The following is a 22,157-nucleotide window of genomic DNA, read 5'->3' on the forward strand; positions in this document are numbered from 1 at the left end:
TGTTGGAACACAGAGCAGTAATCCCAGAAACCAACACTGCTGCAAATCAATATGTACAAACACAGAACTTCTTTTTTTGATCTTTTTTTTACTGAAATTCTCCATCATCTTTTGTCTGACTCCTAAAAATATGAATTTCTTCTTCTTATATAACTACCTTGGTGTAATGTATGAAAGATTTCATTGTTGTGGTTTTCAGCTATAAAGAGTCACAGGATCATTCAGGTTGGACTTGAGGGTGTCTGTAGTCCAGCCTTTTGCTGAAAGCAGGGTCAGTTGTGGTGCTCAGAAAGGTTGTTCAGATGCTTAACCAGTCAGTCTTGAAATCCTCCAAGGACAGAGGCTGCAGAGCCTCCATAGGCAGCCTGTTCCAGTGCTGACATCCCCTCCCCTTGGAAACTTATTTTTAGGGTGGACAAGCCTGGCTCTCTCAGCCTCAGTACTACAGGAAAGGCTCCAGCCCTTGACCATTTTGGTGGACCTGCACTGGAGTAACTGCAGTTTATCAATGTCTTTCTTTCTATTATAATGCCCGAAAGTAGATGCAGATCCAGTCTGAGAGATGAGGAGCAGAGGGCAATCCCTTCTCTCATCTCCACACTCATGCAGCCCAGAGTGCTGGTGGCCCCTGTTGCTGCTGCGATGCCCTGCTGGCTTGTGCACCCCCCTTTCCATCTGTCTCCACGGGGTCTTTTCTGTACAACAGGTCCCCAGGTCCTGTGACTGCAAGGAGTTATTCTTTTCCAGGCACTGAGGAGAAAGACATTTGCCTTCTGTGGGTTAATGACTGGTTTATTATTGAAGCTGTTGAGAATTTTTGTTGTTTCTCCCACTCGCTGCCCAAAGTTAAACAAACTATCTTCCCCTAAACCCAGTAAGGGGCTACAGCTACAAAGGTTTAAAAGACTGACCATAAAACAGGCAAGACTAAAATTATTTAATGCATTTATGTTATATTTCTATGGAAAATAATGAAAATTACTACATACCTCCTTTAAATTGCAACCAATTTATTTTTCTAAAATAAACCTTGCAGACAATTGCATTTATATATATATATATATATATATATATGCACACATACATACATACATATATATATTTAGAAAGGATGATACTTTTGTGTTGTTTCGCTTTAATCTGCCCCAAGGGATCTATTGTCAAAAATGTGAGTTACACTCACCTTCGGGGGCAAGTTGTAACACCAGGTAATCGATAAAAATTATTAAAGTCAAGACAAATAATACTTTTCTTATTTTATCCACAAATCCAGTAATTTATTTTATCATATAAGGCACTCAGGTTGTTCAAACCTTTTTAACCTTTAAGAAAACACTTCTGACTGCTCCCAGTAACCTTCTTCTCCTCCATCTGCCCAGAAATGTTGTTAAAAGTGTTAAAAGAGCCATTCTGAATGATTTTTCTAGGGTCAAAATTGTTGTTGACTGATTGTTCCCAATTGTCCCTTTGGGTTTTCCTAAAGATAGTAATATACAACTTTACATATTTATAAAAATAACTACACAACAACCAAAAATGTTTTAGTAAAAAAGAGTCCTTTTAACTAATCATTATTCTGAGGACCAGAAGGCTTAACTAATTTAGACAGGGACTTAACTACTTTGAAATGGAATATATATGTATTTTTATGTAAGTGATTATAAGAAACAAACCTTCTTCTGCTCTATTGTGCAGAGAAGGACAAGACCATGGTATATGACTGGCAGCCCTCAGATATATATTACAAGCACTGAGAGAATATTACTGATAGCAATGAGATTCATGCTCCTAAGCCCAAAGTATCTTTGCAAATTGGAAATTAATTTATGTCTGTGCTCCAGAAAATCTGTTTGTGAATATGTGTGCATGTTTGAAATATTTTGCTTTCTGTCATTTAAAGACCTTATTACACCAGTAGGAAGAGAAGCCATTTATTCTGGCTTTGTATCTAAGAACATTGGAATGAAGGAGCTTTTTGGCTCAAGAGGTCCCTTGGTGTCACAGGCATATCATCATATCATGAATTTCATCTTGCAATCAAATTCTTACAATATTTTATACATACCCAGTGGATGTGTTTTATTTTTCTTTCTTTTCACAATCTTCCTTGTATGTAAAGTCTATTATACCACCTGTAGTATGTCTTTGGTTTAGTCAGAAACTCTTCTTCTGTTTCAATGTCACTGTCTCTTTCTTAAAGGCAGGTGCCTAAGAATCTGAAGTGTTCAGATTCTAGATGACCACTCACTAGAGACTCAAACAGTGATGAATTTTTTTTTTCTTTTCTTTCTTAGATAAACCTGTCCAGTGATATTATATGGCATTATTTCATTTTCACATAGTTTTCCTGTGACTGATCAGAATTCCAAGGTGCTTTACTTCCTCTGCATTTTCTAGTGGATGGTTTCCCACCTTAGAGAAGAAATTCTTCCTGTTAAACTAAGTGCATTTTCTGGCACTTTGTACAAATTTATAATAAGTATTTCTCGTAACTTTCAGTACAGTCTTCAAGCTCCTTCTACCAACAATCACTACTAACATGGTGCATTAGCAGCAGACTTGTGCCAAGATCAGTAATAAAGAAATTATGATCAATTTCTTAAGCATTAGTTCTGGGAAAACCTCAAGAACAATACTTGACTCAACTCTTAAGTTATTCCTAACCTGTAAAAGTCAATAATACTTTTTCACTATCCTCTTATGTTGTTCCATTTGTTTGCATCTAATTCTTATACTAATCTGTGTCTTCTGCATTTTAACCAATGATTTCCCATATGGCAACATGTCAAGTGATTTACTGAAGTCCAGTTAGATTAAACCTATTGCCTTTACTTTATCTAGAAAATCAATTAACTCATCAAAAAGAAATATCTGCTGAGGCTAATGTAATCTCTCTTTTGCGAATCCATGTGACATTTTACCCTACTTTCCATTTACTTTTATATATTCAATTATTCTTTCTCTTAAAATATCTTCTTACTCCTGGATAATGTGATAGTCAAATTAATGTTTGTAAAGCTGTCCAGATTACTTTTTTCCTATTCTTAAGTCTCATAGTAGTAGAAATAGCAGTAGTTTGACTACTAATAATAGTATTTCTAAACATCATTTTTACTTCATAATTATTGTAATACTTAGAGAAAAGCAGGTGTAGTAAAAGTCCTTAACAGTGGTTTCCTGGGATGTCTGCTGATTAAGAGAAAGCACAGAATCATAGAATATCTCAAGTTTCAAGGGATTTCCAACCTACAAAAAATACACCACATGACTAAAAGCATTGTCCAGTGTCTCCTTGAGGTCTGACAGGTTTGGTGCCATGACCACTTCATTGGGAATCCTTTTCTGTGAAATTGTGGAATGGTTTGGGCTTGATGGGACCTTAAAGATCATCTAGACCCAACCCTACTGCCATGGGCAGGAACACGTTCCACTAGACCTCATCCAGCCTGGCCTTGAACACTTCCAGGGATACGATATCTACAACTTCTTTGGGCAACCTCTTCTAGTGCCTCACCACCTCCACAGTAAATATTTTTTTTCCTAATATCTAATCTAAACCTACTCTCTGTCAGCTTGGAGCCATTCCCCCTTGTCCTGTCACTCCATGCCTTTGTGAATAGTTTCTCTCCATCTCCCTTGCAGGATCTTCTCAGGTACTGAAATGCTGCTTTTAGGTCACCCTGAAGCCTTCTCTTCTCCAGGCTGAACAATCCAAATTCTCCCAGCCTTTCCTCACAGGAGAGTTGCTCCATCCCTTAAATAATCTTGATGACCCAGCTTTGGACTCCATTATTTTCAAGGAATATTTATTATATTACACATTGTCATTTTATCAGCTTGTTCTAGTGCTTGGAGTTAAGTGCAATTTGCTGTCTAGTAAACTTTCATTTCCCCTATTAAATTGATAAAATTAATACTCATAGGTCCTTTTGTACATTGATTATAATGTTTGAATGAGTGGGGGACCAACATGATATAAGGGGCGTTCTGTGGCATTAAGTTTTGGCTGCATCCCATCTGTGTGTTCAGACAAAGTCTGAGTGTAAATTCTTCCTCTTTCTCTCTCATACTTCTGCTGTTATAAAAAGAAAACACATATGCATTGGTCAGAAAGAACATATATAGAACCACCATGCATAAATGGTATTTTATGGGTCATTGAGGAGTAAAAAGGGAGGAAAATATGTCCTAAATATTCCTGTCAAACTGCTCCAGGCCTACTAGGAGAGTTGATCCATGTTCATTTGTTGTCAGGATGATTTAGGGGCAGGGAGGTAAGAGGATAACACCAGAGCAGGGATGCAGTGGGAGGAGGAATCTCCATATAAACATACCTTGTTGCAGGTCTGGCCTTCACAACCTGTGCTAGTTCCTGTGTCTTCACTCCTGATATGTGGAAATGGCATAAAAACTTTCTTATCCCAATGGGTGTTCTGAGGGTAATTGCAGCAAAGCTTGAAAAGGCTCATGTTTTGTCACAGTATGGGCTGTACAAGCAGTTAAGACGTTGGGAAAATTGCACAGTGTGATAAATATTGACCTTTTAAGTAGCATTAGGAGTACAATCATTCCAGTGTGTATCCAAAATAACGTAAGTCAACACACTGGAGGGTGTTTTTCTGAATACCAGCAGGTACGTTTCACCATTACTGCATGGTGGTGAATTTTGTTTACCGCAAGTCTGCAAATAATTTATCCTCATAAAAATGACTTGTCCTCAATGCATATGCAAAATTCTGTGCTAATTTTGGCAAAAGAAAGTATTTTACTACCTGAAGTATCAAATTTTAAAAATATAAATGTTCTTTATGGACATAGGCCTGATGAGTCAGTTTGAGGGTAGGACTGGGAATCATGGCTACAATCATTTTGGACAGAAAAAAGGCACAGTAGACATATCTGCAAATGAGAGATGGAAGACAAGGATGAAGTCATATGCAATGTTTGTTGTTAATCACTGACAGGAAACATACTGTACCAGCAGCCCTCCTGTAGCACAGACTGGGCTTTACTTCCCAAACACAGCTAAAGTCTGTGGTTCAATCTCTTGGCCCATTGCACATATTTTCAGCATTACATAGAGTGAAAAACAAAGTATTTAAAAGCTGGTTTCAATTTCTTCTTGCTTTTAGTGTGAAGTTAAATATAATTCCAGTTTTGAGCAGTTTGCAATTGACAATAAACACAGTTACAAATAGAAAAGATGTTTTCCCTTGTATAGCAATATTTTAGGATATATCACATCACTTTTCATTCAGTCATGATGCCTGAATTACACAGAATAGTGAGTGTGCCCTTTCCTTTCATTCTTTCCATTACGGCAACCCAAAAAAACCACTAGCCCATTGGAAATAAAAATCTTGTCAAAAAGCAGATAGTAAGGAGACAGACTCTAAAGATGACAAGAGATGACTCATTCTAACCTGCTCTGCTAGAGCATTGCAATAGTATTTGCCAGTAATATTTGTCACTGTAAAGTGGGTACTTTTGGGGTTTTTCCTCATGGGAAATTCATAGGGAACCTTCATATTCTGTCTGTCAGAACTATGATGTTTAATTTAGTCTAAAGCCAGATATACAGCTAGCAAAACTTGCAATGATTTAATACCTTCAGTGTATGCTTTAAAGGCATTCTGCTATGTACACCTCCCCAACTGAAGGAGCAGTAAGGAGGGTAGCAAGAGGAAGAAATAGAAGGAGCGATTTTTTAAAAATCTCACCTAAAGGAATATCTCAGACACATTTTTGAGGTTGGATTCCCTATAGCTACACCTAAACTAAGAAATCAAAATGTCCTTGGGAATATTCCTGGCCAACTGGCAGGGAGGAGCTAACTGCTACCTCAAACCCTGAAAATAGAGTGGCTACAATGCAAACTGCCTGTTGGAAATGGTGTTTAAAAATCCACTGTTTCCAAGGACTCTTTAGAAAATTTCAAACCGAGGCAAACCCAAAGCAAGTCAGACACTGTTCTAAGTATTTAACAGTGAGAGGTATTGATAATATATATGCTAGTATTGGAAAGTCCAGAAATGTACTGGGTGTTAATTTGATGGTACAGTCATTGTTCGAAATTGCACATAGCAAAATTTCACAATTTAATTCATGCTGTATCTTAATTGGAAGAACTGAGATGTTTGTAAATCCAGAGAATATCCCCAGTCATCCAGCAGTAGGATGATTAACTGAACTAAGGAACTGCTGGGTCACAGAACTAATGCCTTGTATTTTCAGTGTTGGCTGCCTTGACATACAAGCATCAGTCAGGCCTTATTAGGAGTTGAGAGGATCCTACTTTATTTCCAAAAGAGTAATAATATAACAAAGTTCCTAACTGTGGCACCTGCTGGAATAAAAAGATTTAAAATGTGGCTAAAAGGAAAATAACTTTTTTATCATACCTGTGCAAATTTCTCCTAAAAATATGCCAACACAACAATAAACACAAAAATAAACCAAAAGCTCCAACCAGTCGACCAGCTGACTGGCCAAAGAAAATGACTCCAAAACCCCACCAAAATTAAGCAATATTTGTGTTTGACTGCAAGCAGCAGTCTGAGCAGGGTGGGGGGTTTGTCTTTCATTTATTGGAACAATGAGCAGATATATGATATTAATCCTTGAAACTTCACATATTTGGAAGAGAAAGTGTCTGCATGTTACAAGCACAAAAAAAAAAAAAAAAAAAAAAAAAGGTAAAAGAGAAAAAGATACAAAACTAAACGTAAGACAAAGATAAGTGATATCACAATGTCAGTGTTCATGGAGTTCGGAACACTTCAACAATAGCTGAAGAGTTTATCCAGGCCTAAACAAAACAATCATCACCTCAGAGGCAAAATGCAGCAGATAATATCACATGAAATAGTCAACTTGATGCACTGATAACTTTTGTTAGCTAAAAGTACTAAACAAAGACCTTTTGTTCATGTGAATCTCATTTCTAGTGAATGTCACAGGTGTGCTGAAGAACATTCACCTGACAGTTGTGTGAGGACCTCAACAGCCACGGCCTGGTTCTGTTAATAATTAATGATCAAATACCTACAGTGCCACCCACAGGCACTTGAGTTTTATCCTGGTTACTAAACAGGTTTCCACTTTGAACTTCTAATCAAAATGGAATTGTTAAACTGTTGTGGTTTTTCTTCCAATGGACTAAATCACCCTATGACAAACTTGAAACTTTGTCAAACTATTAAGGTGTAAACAGAGGAAAACAAAACAAAATTAAACAAAACAAAAACAAATGAAAAAAAGGGGGGAAAAGAGAAGAAGGAAATTAAAGAGAAGGGCTATTTTTAAGGTATATCACTATTTTCAAATTTAGTGCTGACATGCCTGCCTAAAGCTGTCTACTAAACTGGGATGAGTAGTCAACATCTGTTCTGAATTATTTATTTATTTTTGATTGCAGAAAATTGGCAGCTCTAATGTCCCTAAGAGAAGGATAATTGTAATTATCTATGATGTTGTGAAAACTGTTTCAATGGCTCAGCAGTAACTGAGGGCCTGGGGTTTTTTCTTCTCTATCCAGCATATATATTCCCATGTGCGTATGGATGCAGGAAATAAAAACAAAACTCTCACGTTCTTTTTTAAGTTTTATGTGACCTTTTCCCCTCTCTATACCACTTTGATTACATTATAGTGTTTTGTTAATTAGGAGTTCAAGAACATGCATTTTAAATACATTGCTTATCAGTACACCTCATGAAATGGTTATTTGTACAAAGTCTCCATCTTTCAGTATGTTGTGCTTTAACAGGCTGTTGTCTCCGTGTGCACCTGGAATGACTAAAAAAATATGCAGAGTTAAATATTGTATAAAATTCTAATAGTCAGTTATATGTATTTACCAGAAGTGTAAGAATGCTGATCTCAAATTTCTGTCATTTTGCAGAAAGAGTCAAATATCGAACCCAAGAAGTGAGTCATTTTCTCAGAAACCCATTTTTATTCAAATAGCATTTTTATTGCTATTTGAAATAAAACAAAACAAAATTTGTAATAAATCTTTTACTGAAGTTTGTGTCTCCAGCTCATCATCCAGACTACTGGAATTTTTATTTTCTGACTTTATATAAAATTTAGAAAGATTGAGAAAAGCACTGCTTGCCCTGGAATGAAAGGAAAGAAAAATGTAGAAGGTATTGCCTTATATTTAGGAAAAAAAAATCAAATATGAACACAGAGGAAAGTGAAATGTGAACTTATCAAATATCCATGGATTGAAATAAAAGGCATCCGTGACTCCTATAGACTGCCAAGTCCATAGAATGTGTTGATGAGGAATTATTAAGCACATAACGGTGACATATAAACGTAAAGAGTGGTGGGATGGAGGGATTTGAACTAACTTAATATCTGATGGGTAAGTAAAATACCAGGAGATAAATGCTAGGTCTATACTAATAAAACAAACAGTTCCAGGGATCATCCTCTGACACTGCGGCCAACTGGCACAGTTTGTCACATCCACGCTGTTAAACTCTCTTAGCCTCCAGCACAACATGGTCAGATCTGTGCTGCCATTTGGGAATGGTCCCCAACCTGTACTAACACTTGAATTACATCCAGAAATTTTCTGGCTGGTTGGCTGTGGCTAGAAGCATGGGCATTATAACAATTCGCCAGCAGAGATGACTGAATCCCAGTGCTGGTTCTACCTCCAGTTCATCAGCTTATTATCTGTGTACAGCTATGTTTTCCAAAAATCCTTAAATTTTATCAAGGAAAAAATGTGCAGAAACACTCAGTGGTACATGATATTAGAAAAGATCAAATTTAAAATGCCTTTCTTTCAAATAAGCTTGTTATGAAAACAAATTTGTGTGATTAAGTTGAAAACAAAATAGGAAAATAGGTTAAAGTAAGGAAAGAAGAGTTAATTGGATGTATTGTCTTTCTATAGCTGAAAAACACCCTCAAGTAACTCAAAATATTAGCCAAGGCACAAAAACATTATTTCCAGAAAGGTATGAAGAAAAGATGATTCAGAGGACAAAAGAAGCACCAGTGGAAAAATACTAATATTTAGAATGGCAGAAAGGAGATTCCAAGGACTCTAAAAGCATTTGACCACATTTTGATACCCCAAAAGACATAGAAAAAAAAAATCTTTAATCTGGTTTTGTGCAGCTGGTAGATAATAAGGTGCTAAGGAAAGGGCAATATGGATTTGTCAGGATTTGACAAAATATGCCAAGCCATCTGAATTTTCTTCTTGACATGTTAACTGGCCAAAAGGATATGCGGGAAGCACTAGATATATTTGATAGTCTGACTTATGTAATTCTTTTGATGTGGATGGCATTTTACAAATTAATTTAGGAAATGCAGTCTTGATCAAATGCAGCTGATGCAGATGAAGGACTGGTGAGGAAAAAAAAAAGCCTTCATACTCAGAGAAGAGTTCTCAGAAGCTTTCTGCCAGACTAGAAGACTCTTTCAAATTGGCCCCACATACAGCAGTTCTGGGATGTGTATTATTTAATATTTTCATTAAAGACATAGATGACAGGATAGCAAATATACTTACGAGAAGTGGAAGGACTTCAGTCTGGGAGTGGTTATATCAATTTAGAGGACAGAAGAGCAACTCAGAGACATTATGGTATATTAGAGAATTAGGCTGAAATCAATAAGAAGAAATCTCTGAAAAGCAACTACAAAGTGTACTCAGGAAGGAAAAGCAAAAATGTCCCAAAAAATGGAAAACAAAAGGAAAGAAATATAAGATATGGTAGTTAACTATAAAATCTATATGGATTAAAGGTAAACTCTTATAAGAAACTTGATATCATTTTAATGTGTATTAATTTCGGAGTTGTGTGCAGGATTAGAAATGTAATTATTTAATTCTGTTCAATCTACTGAGGTCTCTGATCCAGTCAGAGTGTGTAGAATTTGTCCTACTCATTAAAAAGCAGACTGGAAAACACTGTAGAGTCTAAAAGAGATCAACAAAGACAACAAAAGGTCACAAAAAAGATAGATTGTCAGGAAAGGAGGGGAAAAAAATTAGTCCAGAAAACAGAAAATCAGGAGATATAAACTGTATTCAAATCTCGGAAAAAAAATACAGGATCACACAGGCATAAAAAGGGTATTTGAGTCTCAAAATATATAATTTCATCCTTTTTTTTTTTTTTTTTTTTTTTTAATATGTATGTAAATCCAAGTTTGTCATTAATCAAAAGTTTTCCAGACTGTGAATTTGATTGTATTTGTGAGCTTCACTGCTAGTCAGCTTTCAGGGACTTTGGCTTCAGGGCACATCTTCCAATATTGTCTGCTCTGGGGCTTGGGGTCCATGGCTTTGAGCATCCTCAGGACAGCCACATTATTCCTGCAATCCCCAGGGCTGTACCTGCCTTGGGTACCATCATCTAAATCCTTCTCAGCAGTGTGAAGCCTTGATAACAGGGAAATTAATATAAAAACTGTTAATATGTTTTTCCACGCTGAAATTAGGTTTATATAACAGCTAATTATTACTTCTTGTATTAATTTACAAATAACATTTCCCCCTCCTGCAGGAAGAACAGGAACAGGAACAATCCCAAGTGTTATAATCAGCATCTCTCAGTAGCTACTGGATAGAATACAACAATGGTGTTATGCTGACAAAGCAAACCCAGGTGCAGCTTTTATAAAGTGGACATCGGGAGGGAAAGAGGGGACTGATATTCTGATTTTCTCCATGGGTCCTTGTTGAGTGCAGTGTGGGTGTTTGGGGTGGAGAACAGTCACTGCTGAGTAACTTCACTGCCCTTTGTGCACTGCTCCTTCTAACACACAGGTCAAATCAAATCTGTTGTGAAAAAGGAATGGAAAGATATGTGAGGAAAAAATAAAGATGTTACATCCTACATCTGCAGAAAATACATCCTTGAGGGACATAATTGCCCAACTTCAAGAATCTAGGAGTAAGCCCTCTGTATCAGCAATGTGTGATTTAGATGGAGCCCCGCTCATTTAATAACATTTTTCCTAGACTTAGGTGAAAGTATTTAGAAATCTTTGAGTAGATGATGGTTTGCAAAGATGCAGGATCCATGCACAAGGCACATTTTAAACACAGCTGAGGGCTGTACTCCTGTTGTCTGTGAGTGCTTCTGCAGCTGTGGTGGATCCCTCTATGCCACACTGGTGAGCAGAGAGTGCAGGACACACCAGGTACAATTTTGTAGCCTCAGACTCCTCATCCTCTGTTAGACTGGTGGAATTTATGGCTGAATCGAGCCTCTATAGTGTGAAATGCTAATGTAACCCAAATACATGAGCTATAATCCATAGCCTAGAGGAAGGTCTCTTATCCTTCTGTCTGGGAGTGTGCTACTTTTGTGGTGCAGAGTTGATTTTGCTAGTAAAATAAGGCAGCTCCTGCCTCCAATCATAGGTGTATATTGTATGCTTGCTATTCTGCTGAATTTTATATACCCTAGGGTTTCTCTGGGTTTTAAAAAATAAGGGGATGAGGACAATGCTACAAGGTGATACTTGATGTAATAAAAATCTAGAAGACTTTAGTGGTGTTAAAAGCAACTGAATGAGAAATTGTTTTGACTGAAATAGACATGAACGGTCTTATAAGTCTAAAAGATTAGAGGATTTATTACAGTCTCAAGAAAATGATAGATGTGGCTTTTGTTCTGCCCACCTGCTGTTTCCTTACTGAAGTGAGATCCAGTTTAGTTTTTCTTCAAATTCATAATTAGGGCAGAAGTGGTTTAGCTTTTCAAAGTCCAAATTTTGAGAGTCATAATGCTGAGATTCTTGTGTATACACAGTCAAAATTCTGCACAAAAGAGTAGATAAGCAAATATATATCAGGTAAATGGCACATTGCAAAATAATTATTAAGTAAATTTTCTCCTGCAATTTGTATTTATTGAGAGGCAGTTGTTAACCCCGGATGGTTTTTACCCTCTTAATAAGGTCGGGGGGAAGACGGAGGTGAGAGGAATAAAGAAATACGTCTATAGATAATTCCATGTTGAGCTGAGCTTGTTAAACCAGATACTCTGAAGCTAAAGAGTTTCACAGAAGAAAAGAGGAAAGAGCCTTTTAACTTCCCAAGAGAAGGTAGCAATAAACTGGCTTGATGATCACTGTTGTTAAATTGAGCCCCTTGGGATGCCAGGTAATTTGCTGGTAACGTGAAAGACTTGGTCTTTAGCAAGGCTGTTTGAATGACTGTCTGGAGGTTCCATCTTTATAGTCCCAAATTCTCTAGCACCTTTCTTGCAGGGGGATCTATTATGCTGCAACAGTCAGTTGATGAACTGCAGAAAGTAAGAGAAGGCAAAAGGCCATTTTCACTGCGTGGGCTGGATTCAAAAGCACTAAGAGTAGCAGGCTGGAGGGAGAAGAGATGCTTTATTGTTCATCCCTAGAGTGACAGTGGAGTCACAAAAGGGATCTTCAGGGAGAGAACATGTATTTATAGTGCCAGGTAGTTTCTGGAGATATAATCTATTTTTAATAAAATTGCTAATTTATCAAAACTACAGGAAGTTTCTAGAATTTCTTCATATTCTGAGAAATAGCTCAACTGATCTGTTAACTCTTCACCTACCAGTTATAACTCTTTTTCTCCCAAAAGCCTTCCAGAGGCTTCTGACTTAGTTTCAAAGTTCCTTGGTTTAAAATGTTCATACAGGGTTTTTTAATACTTTACTACTCTCACCTTATAGATTGGAAATGCTGGAGCAACCCATGGATCTCACTGAGTTCTTGGTACTTTTAGTGGATGTTTTTCTCCAGATGAGAAAACTATGTTTTTCTAATAATATTAGTTTCCTCTTTTTGAGGTCACTCGGTTTTCTTCTCAGTAATTTGTAAACCTCAAGGCTTGCCATACCTAAACCCTGTTTCTCAGACAGAAAAAGGAGACACCTGCGCTCTGATCTAACCAAAACTATCATTTTTCATTCCAGCTATCACAGAATATTAGAATGGTTTGGGTCGGATGAGACCTTGACAGCCATCTGGTTCCAATCCCTCCTGCCAATGGCAGGGACACATCCAAATGCATCAGGTTGCTCCAGGACCCATCCAGGCTGGCCAGGGCTAGGTAGGGTGAGAGCAGGACAAGTCTGTCTTGCATGTCATGGTTTCTGATTCCTGTATTGAGAATATCTATTCAACAGTTTTACCTTTTTATTAAGAATGATGCAATAATGTTTTTTTTCCCCTGATTGACAACTAGCCACTGACCCATCAACTGAAGATAACTACAATTATAATTTAACAAAGAAAAGTGATGATGTTTTAATGATTCTTCTTAAAGAACATTTGATTTACTGATATAGCAATGGGTGGCTGTATTGAATGAACACTTATGAAGTATTTTTGTGTTTATGAACTCAAGTAAAATAATTGAATTCTCCATTATAGTTTTTTCTTCCTTTGTGTTTGCCTTCTGTGAATATTCTGTAGAGTGCATTTAATGGCAGCATGCATGTGATAATAGTCAGTTTAAGCAAATATTGGAGAATATTCTGATCCTATAAATACTGAAATTGGAGATGCAAATATTAGCATTGTATTACAAATATTTTAAATTAATTTGGCATTGGTACTCTTCCATTTTTTTTCACCAAAACTTTTTAATTTGTGTTACAGCCTGGATGAGTAAAAGCTGCTTCTCTCAGTCTTTTATATCATGGGATTTGTATGCTTGTGGAAGACAAAAGAAATATTTTCTACAGAAACCTTTTGATTTTGATCATCAAAATAAATGCATTTTATGATAATTGATACCTGTGGCATACCCACAGGTCTAGGAACTGTGGTATTAATACCCTGCACTTTGCTGTGTGTCAGCATCCTAGGTCACTTCTTTATGCAGTCAGCCAACCCCACTCTGACACAAAAAGTCACAAAGAACTACAGTGATCACACACCATTGCACTGTCCAGGTCTTCTATTGAACAGCAGTGTCAGGCATTTTTAAGTATGGTTTTGGCTTGGTTGTTGGTTTTTTGTTTGTTTGGGGTTTTTTTTCCCCACAAGAAATGCATGCATACTTAGAATCTGTGAACTTTGAAGGATGATAGAAGGCCATGGGAATTATTCTGCTATAGCAAATATTGTCCAGGTAGTCAGAAATTATAATTCTGACAGAAAGCCAATATCAAACACTTCAGGTAAATAGAATGAGAAATCCTCTTAGGGACAATTGTGTTACAACTTGGCCAGTCTAAAACTCTTTCATTTAGTGATTGTCTCATACTATGAAATGTCTTCAATAATCAGAGGTGACCATTCCAAAATTGTCAGAGTTATAAAATCTTTTTCCTTCTGATAATCCAGACATTTATTAGTCTCAAGAAAGATTTGTAGATTTTATTGAAAAGAAAGTAAAACCAGAAACAAATTGCGTTGACAGTGCAAGACTTTCTTAATTATTCTTCAGTGGAGGACACAGGTATGGTGTCTGAAAAAGGTGAATAAACCCCAGATTTTCAGAGTAGCAGATTTCATGGTGCAAATATTTAAAAACTAGACAAACTTGACAAAATTTATAATTTAAAAAAAATCTGTTTATTTAAAAATTATATTTTAAGCTATTAAAGTTGAATTTTTTAAAATTAAATAAATTGAAATCAATGAAATCAATTAATCACTGAAATAATGAAATAAATTACTATTTGCAGTTGGTTTTTAATTGCACCTTCTCTTTAAAAATATTTTTCAGATTCTAAGCTTTAATTTTTCTTTATCCTTCATCTCCTGTTTACTTTAAAGGGCGATGGTTTCTTCAGCCTTCCCATAGAAATATTTTGCTATTTTTCTCATCAAACCATTCTGACCTCAGAATTATACTTGGAATTTTTTCACATCATGAAGTAATTTAATGTGAATCAAGGCTCTTTTTTTCACTTTTGCTGAGTTTGAGTTAAATGTTTTCAGAGGGTGAGTAAGATACATTTACAAAGCATAGATTGTCTGTGGAGTCTCCAGAAATACTCAGTTTTTATAAGCTGTTTGAAACATAACATCACAAGAGAATAATGGGACATGTGGTTACCAAGGGAAAGCTTGATTCAATCCTGTAATTCTCTTTAAGTTTTTCACTTTGAAGGATCTAGTATCTGATCTTTAATAACATCTTTTTTTTGTTTTGTTTTGTTTTGTTTCAAGATCTGCTGCTCCATCATCTCTTCCTGTATTTTATGTGTCCAATTGCCAATGCATGTTTTTCAAGTCTCCTTTATAATGTATAATAGCAGCAAGTGTTGATCATATCCCAAGCAGCTTCCATTATGTACAGATTATGGAGGAGAAAAGAGAGAACATAAAGGCACTCACAGTATTATATCAATTACTAGGACAGCAAGAAGCCCATATGCTTAAAAATTTGTACATATGTTCATTGGCTATTTGCTCTCCCCTGTGCAAATTTTCTATTAAAGCTGAATTTGTCATTTTTTCAATTTGTTACTGTCAGTTGGCAAGAGTGTTCCTTCTTGTCTAAAGACTGCCAACATAGCTGCTCAGGGAGAAGTAAGGACCCCTCTCAGTGCTCTTGAAAGAATGGGGATGAATATCCATTACCACACACTCAATATATAGGAAAATATATTATTTATTTCCCAAATTAATAAATTCCTTCCCTCTTTCTTCCCGGTATACTGTCTCTATGCAGTAAAAAGCAATGACATTTATTGAATAGCAACAACTTTAAAAGCTGTCCTTGCACTTTACAAGCATACACTCTACAAAAACCTTTCTCTCCACCACTTTCTCCTATAAAAGCCTGGTTACAGGGACAAGTATTACACAAAATCTAGGAGTGATCAGCAAACTCATTTCTTCACCTAATTAATATCTCTGCTCTCACTTAGAGTCATTTCTTTGAAGAGTTATTTGAGCATTTTTATGAATTCTTCTGCTCCAGAGACAAAACAGAGAATGGTGATGGCAAACGGGAAATACCAATGAACACGGATGAAAACATGAGAATGATATTATTTCCACCAGTGTTTCATCTAGCCAAGAATCTGTTTGCTCATGATTAGTACAGTGATCCTCAACTGTAAAGGTGTATTAGGGATAGCTGTTGTTTAGTAATTTTGGTGGCAGTGACCATCCCCCTGTCATTGATTGCACCATATCACTAAAACAGCATTGGTATTTGTTCAGCTAACCCTGGACAAATTGTCATATTCTAACTGTGGTCGATCCCTGCTAGCTTCAAAAAATGGGCATAGCAAGGAACACATACTGCACACTGCCTGCTTGCTGCAGTTCTTGAGCCATGCTAATTCCTGTACACAGCTGAGGGATTGTGCCAGATCTTGGAACAAAGCTGTGCCAGGAGATTTTCCAGCAATTTACCAGAATGAGCAACTGAATGCACGGCCCATGCCTGGACCTGATTTAATCTCCTGCTGTTCCACTCTATACCTACTATATATAAAAGTACAGATATATATATATGTGTGTGTGTGTATATATATTTGTGCTCAAATGCTCATTTATGCACACGCAGTATAAGAACTGTGTAAGAATGGTCTCTTACAGACTTGTAAAACTCAGCCCCAAGCTCCATGTCATGGTATCTTCCCTGGTTAAATGAAAGGCAGTGAGAATATGCTGATACATGCTGCAATCACACATCTTCTTACAGTGCAGACATACCGTAATAATGAGTGTCAGTTAAGGTCTTGGTTCAGCTCTAATCATTTTGCACTGCTCTGCAGTACAGCGAATGCATTTCATCTGCAAGTGGAGAGTGCTCCCAGCAGAGGGAAAGTCTCTACTTGTACAGAGTCAGCACAGCTGATTCCCACAAATACCTTGTCAACCCTGTGGGATGGACATACACAGGATGAATAACAGAGAAGAAAGAAAGCCTTTCACCAGTCTCATAAAAATGCTATAAGTTAGAGAAGCCCTCAAGCTATTTTAAATGAGGTCATACTACTACTGGCTTTTTTATCATTCTTTCTGAGTACAGGCCCTGTTTAATTGTACAGCCTTTGAAAATGAAGCAAAACAAACTCCTGTGAATTAATTCTGCCAGTGTGCTGAGCAGAAATCAAAGGTAGATCTGTGGCTTATGTCTTTTGTTCAGGAGAAAAAGAGAGGACAAAATAATTGTCCATGCATAAACGTGTCAGTGCCACCATGTGTCTCTTGTTTTGATGCGGAAATAAAGGCAATGAGATAGCAGAGAAGATGCTGAGAAGGCTGCAGGTGCACTGCTTCATTGAAAACAACCCTATGTGACCTCTACCATGCAGACATATTTTTTTTCTCTAACATTCCAGTGAGTTGTTCTATGAGCAAAAAGGGGAATAAACTCAGGTCTTCTGTAAATTACTGTCTTACATCCACTCATCTATTCACCACAGAGTTTATTGCTTTGTCTCTATTTCCCTGATGCCCATTAACCTTTCAGGTATTTCTTTTATGTGCATCTGCATATTTAACCTCCACCTCTTCCATCTGCACTCTCCTTTTGGTTATGTTCCTTCTGACTTCTGCCATCGAAGGAGGTGACATGAACAAGCTTCTTCTGAGTGGTCCAAGGTTCAGCCAGCCAGGATTGAGGGAATAGCCAGCCAGGATTGAGGTTGATTAGCAGCAGGTCAATCAATGGATGAGTTCTTCCTGAATAGTTCCTGGCATTGTGTCACTAATTGGGCTCTTCTCCATGGCCAAACCTCTGATTTTACTGAATTTTATTATCCTCCAGGGTTAAATTCCTTCGGCAAATGTTAAATCGGGCTAATGGAATCAAAAGAACATGGGTATTATGTGGGTATAGCAAATAGCAGACAGTGTGGTCATGTAAGACTCTTTTCTTTAAGAAACCAGGGTAAACAGGATTTGCATTTTGTACATTGCAGTCACAAGACAGCAGGATAGACATTATTATATAACATCAGACTAATTGTCTGTTTTGTCTAGTATCCAGTGGCAGAACTATTTGCTTCAGATGATGTTGCAAGAAATACTGTAGTAGGCAATTAGGGATTAACCTCTCCATAACAGAAGTTTCTTAATTCCCATCAGTTAGTGATTAGCTTATGCTCTGAAGCATGAAGGTTTATATCCCTTATGAATTTTTGTTTAATCTAATATAATTGCAGATGTTCTTGTTATCCATATAGCTTCTTATCCTGTTTTGTTCCTTTTTTTTTTTCCTTTTGATCCTACTGTGTTCTTGGCCTCGGTGATATCCCATGATAATAAATATTATGGAAGTAAAATCTCTATTCCCAGCATTGTCCCTTATATTAGAATATAATTACAGGGAAGTATATAGAAAATAGAGGGATTGGGCAGATGGGAATATGCACTTTGCATATAGACATTGTTTTCTAAGCAGGGCGGTGTGAACTCATTCAATATGCAAATATTGAAATGCTAGATTGTTCTCCTTACTACAGAGGGTAAGATTTATCCTGCCTAGCATCAGTATGTCACCTCAGACTGCTTCGTAGTCACAAATATAATTTGGGGAAGAATTGAGTTGTGGTAGATGTCCATAGTAAGAAGTGACGGAACTCACCATGAAAGTACCACTTTCCCTCTGTTCACCATGATACTAGTTTTGAAAATGATCTCAGGTATAGAGGTTTATTATATAGACATCTATTTTTAGTCAAATTGATAATTATGAATGGTTAAATTCCAAAATGTGATGTAGGAGCTTGGATATTCCCAGAAGTTCATTTTACTTAATGAAATCTGCATCTGTAGGAACCTGTCTCTGCTGACTAAATGCAAAGCACAGCACAGATTAATTCCTGACTTCATGAAAGTCATCAAAGAGGCTTTTGCCTTGTCCAGTCATGTCCATTTTCCCTATTCTGTATTTCTCAAATTATATTTTGAACATGCAGATGTGCATTCCTTGTTGTAAACGTAAAGCGAGTATTTCCTCAATCGATGACTTTGGCAGGGCTGTTCAGAGGGTCAAGGTGACTCAGAGTCTTCTGCCTTCCATTCTGGGAACAGAAATACTGTTTCCCTGTCAATAATTTAATCTTCATTCTGTGAGAGAAGGAAGAAACTGAAGAAAAAACATGCCAGGTAAGTAAAGGTAGGGCTGAGATTCCCTTAGTCCTAACCTCAACAGGTAGCGTGGTGGAAGACTGGTCGCAGTATCAGTAACTTTCTTACTGTTATTCCTCTTCTTGAAAAAAGTAAAGTGAGGATGACAGTACAGTAGTGTCTGTGGCTTTGAAATTCTGCTAGAAAAGGCTTTGAGAACTAAAGACTTGTGAACCCCTGTCATCAAAAGTGCCCATTTCCATTTGCCATCTCACCTTTTGCTATTTTTTTATGATCTGACACACATATTCCACTTTTAATCCTTAATTACAGAGTGTGAAAGTGTAACCTTATGCATATCTATGTGTTTGAGCAGCTTTCAAGTTCACAAGGAAAAGATGCCAAGGAAGAAAGTTTTCCCACTTTGAACAACAGGAAAAGATTCCTTAAATTCATTAAGGGTTGTGATTTGGTAAAGAAAGAGCAAAAAAAAGAAAAAAAAAAAAAAAAGGCCCCAACAATGACACAAAAAATATATCCAAGAAGAATACACCAAAAAATAAAGGACAAACACTTTAATACACTTCAATATTTTTCTGTAGACCACAGGTCTATATTTCTTACTGACCCCAGTCATATCACTAAGGTGTCTGATGATGACCAGAACCCAAAAAGGAAGGTGTGAGAGATAATCTTCCAGTTCTGGGAGTCACTAGACCAACCCAGCTGCTCTCCCTGAGAGCTTCCAAGGAGCCAGAGAGGCCCACATTTGGGTCCCGAACACCCAGGGATGTCAACAGCAAATTAGAAATCCAAGTGGGCATTAGATGAGCAAATACCATTGTAGATTTGGGCTGTAAACATTAATATGACCTGAGGCCATCTGCTGTGACTTGCTGTCAGCCTGCTCCGCTCACACCAGTCCTACCACATCTTAGAAAATATAAATACACAGGAATATATGATGCAATATAATTTGATTGTATTGATTCTAGGTCATTTTGCAGTCCCTGAGCAACAAAGAACCAAGATGATTAGAAATCTAAAAGGACATTATCTGGTGAACCTGCAAGCCTGATGGGCAGTTCTTCATTTATGCTGGGACTCAAAAAGCATAGGTAAAATAGATGAGAACTGAGACACAATTTTGCTCATTTAAGTTGTGTCTCTCAAAATGAGACCTAAACTGACTGATGAATTAAAAGTACCAAGTTTCTCAAGGTGTTTTTTTTCTTCTCTCAAACAAAGTCATGATCCTGTGGATGGGTTCAGTAGGAGTGGTAGACTTTTGTTTAAATGGATTTGCTGAAAGATTGCTTGGATTAAGTATGATTTGTTCTATTTTCTGTCAAAGAAAATAGCTGTTATTTTGCAGTAACATTTAATAAAGGCTTTCTGCCAAATAGTCAATGGTGTTATATTATATCTCTGTTGCAATATTACTAATGGAAAATGACAACCTAAAAAATAAGGTAAAATCAAATTTGCTTTGTTTAGAGGAATAATTTTGATTTCCCAGAAAATAATGAGCCCATCACTATATGTAACTTTGCATTTACTTCTGAATATGCAAAATAGCAATATTGTCTGTGTCTACTTAATTCTGTTTGACAATAACAAAATAAATTTGCTATTTTTTACTAGAGATTTTCAGGGAAGCCAACTAACTTGTTCTAGATTTGAATTTCAAATACAACCTTTTTAAAAAACATAGGCAGAGATATTAATCTAAAATATTGATAAGAAATTTACATCGCAGAATATCTAATTGTAGTCACAGTTCTCACATTAACAGTCTCTTGCTGTTTGCTTTTTGGAAGCAAAATCACAATGAGCTAGCACTCTCAGGTGTATCTCAGCATATGTCACTTTTGCATATGAAAGAATAAATGCATAGAGGTATCTGAAAGCAAAACAAAACAAAGCACAACAGTGTCTTTATTTTAGAAATACCATTCATTGTTCACAGGAGTAACAGCTTTTTGATCATAGAGCCTTTAGATACTTGAATTTGAGCAATTATAGCTAACTTTTATATTATACCTAATTAAAGCAACATACCCTAGTTTCATACGTCTTGAAGTTTTAATGCTAAAACATATAAAAATAGTTCTTCTACAATCACTCACTTAAATACTATTTTGGTGGCAGAAGAGGTGGAGGTAAAATAAGAAATACAGAAAATTATTTTACCATATATAGAGAAGATAATATTTTTTGCTTAAATGCACAGTGGGAAGTTGCAGACAAGACAAAGACCTTTTTAGGTAGTGCATTGTGGCAGCATAAAAAGCAACAGACAATTCTCTGTAAGGAAAATTCTGCTTGGAATATAGGGAGAATTTTAGTGTTTTGTTTTTTTTTTTTCTTCCACAGTTGAGTCAAAAGAGAAAAACATTGCCCTGGAAAATTTTTGTATATTCAACCATAGTTAAGCAGGTCTTGGAGGGACCTGATTTAGCTCCAAATTTGGATTTGCCTTTGAAGTTGGCTTGCTTTGAATAGGAAGTTGTATCACATGACCCCTGAAATCTCTTTCCATCTAAATTATTCTGAGTTTCTGATTTCAAGTAAATGTAGCCTGAAAATCAAAATAACAAATTGGAAGAGACCTAAATATTAATAGGAGTTCAAACAAGTGGCATGAGATGTGCAAGGTAAATTAACGCAATGTAAAAAGGGTCAGTGTTTTCTTCAGTGTGAGCCTCATGCTCCATTTATTGTAGTATTGAATTTTCAAGTGCAGTCTTATGGGAAAATTCTTGATGTGTAAAACAGATACATTTGTAAAAAGATAAAAATAAATTCACTCCACAACTCCTTCCTCCCTCTGCAGTAGTAAACCCCATAACCCTTCAAGGTTTCCCCTCTCTAGACTGCAGAGACAACTTACTAAGTTTTGTGAAAAAAGGGTCTATATTTTAAATATTTCTACAGTAAAGAAGTTTCAAGTGTAACACAAGATCTTGCAAAGTGTATTTATCATGGTTGTGACTACATACGCAATAGGCAGAAAAATGGTGTTTGGGACAGACAACACTGACTCAGCCAGGATCAGCGAAGATGTATTTAGAATAAAAGGTATATGCAATTACTGTGAGGAATTTGAATCCTACTCCTTATATTCTTTTAATACACCT

This window comes from Sylvia atricapilla, chromosome 3 (assembly GCF_009819655.1).
Source record: "Sylvia atricapilla isolate bSylAtr1 chromosome 3, bSylAtr1.pri, whole genome shotgun sequence".
Taxonomy (NCBI): domain Eukaryota; kingdom Metazoa; phylum Chordata; class Aves; order Passeriformes; family Sylviidae; genus Sylvia; species Sylvia atricapilla.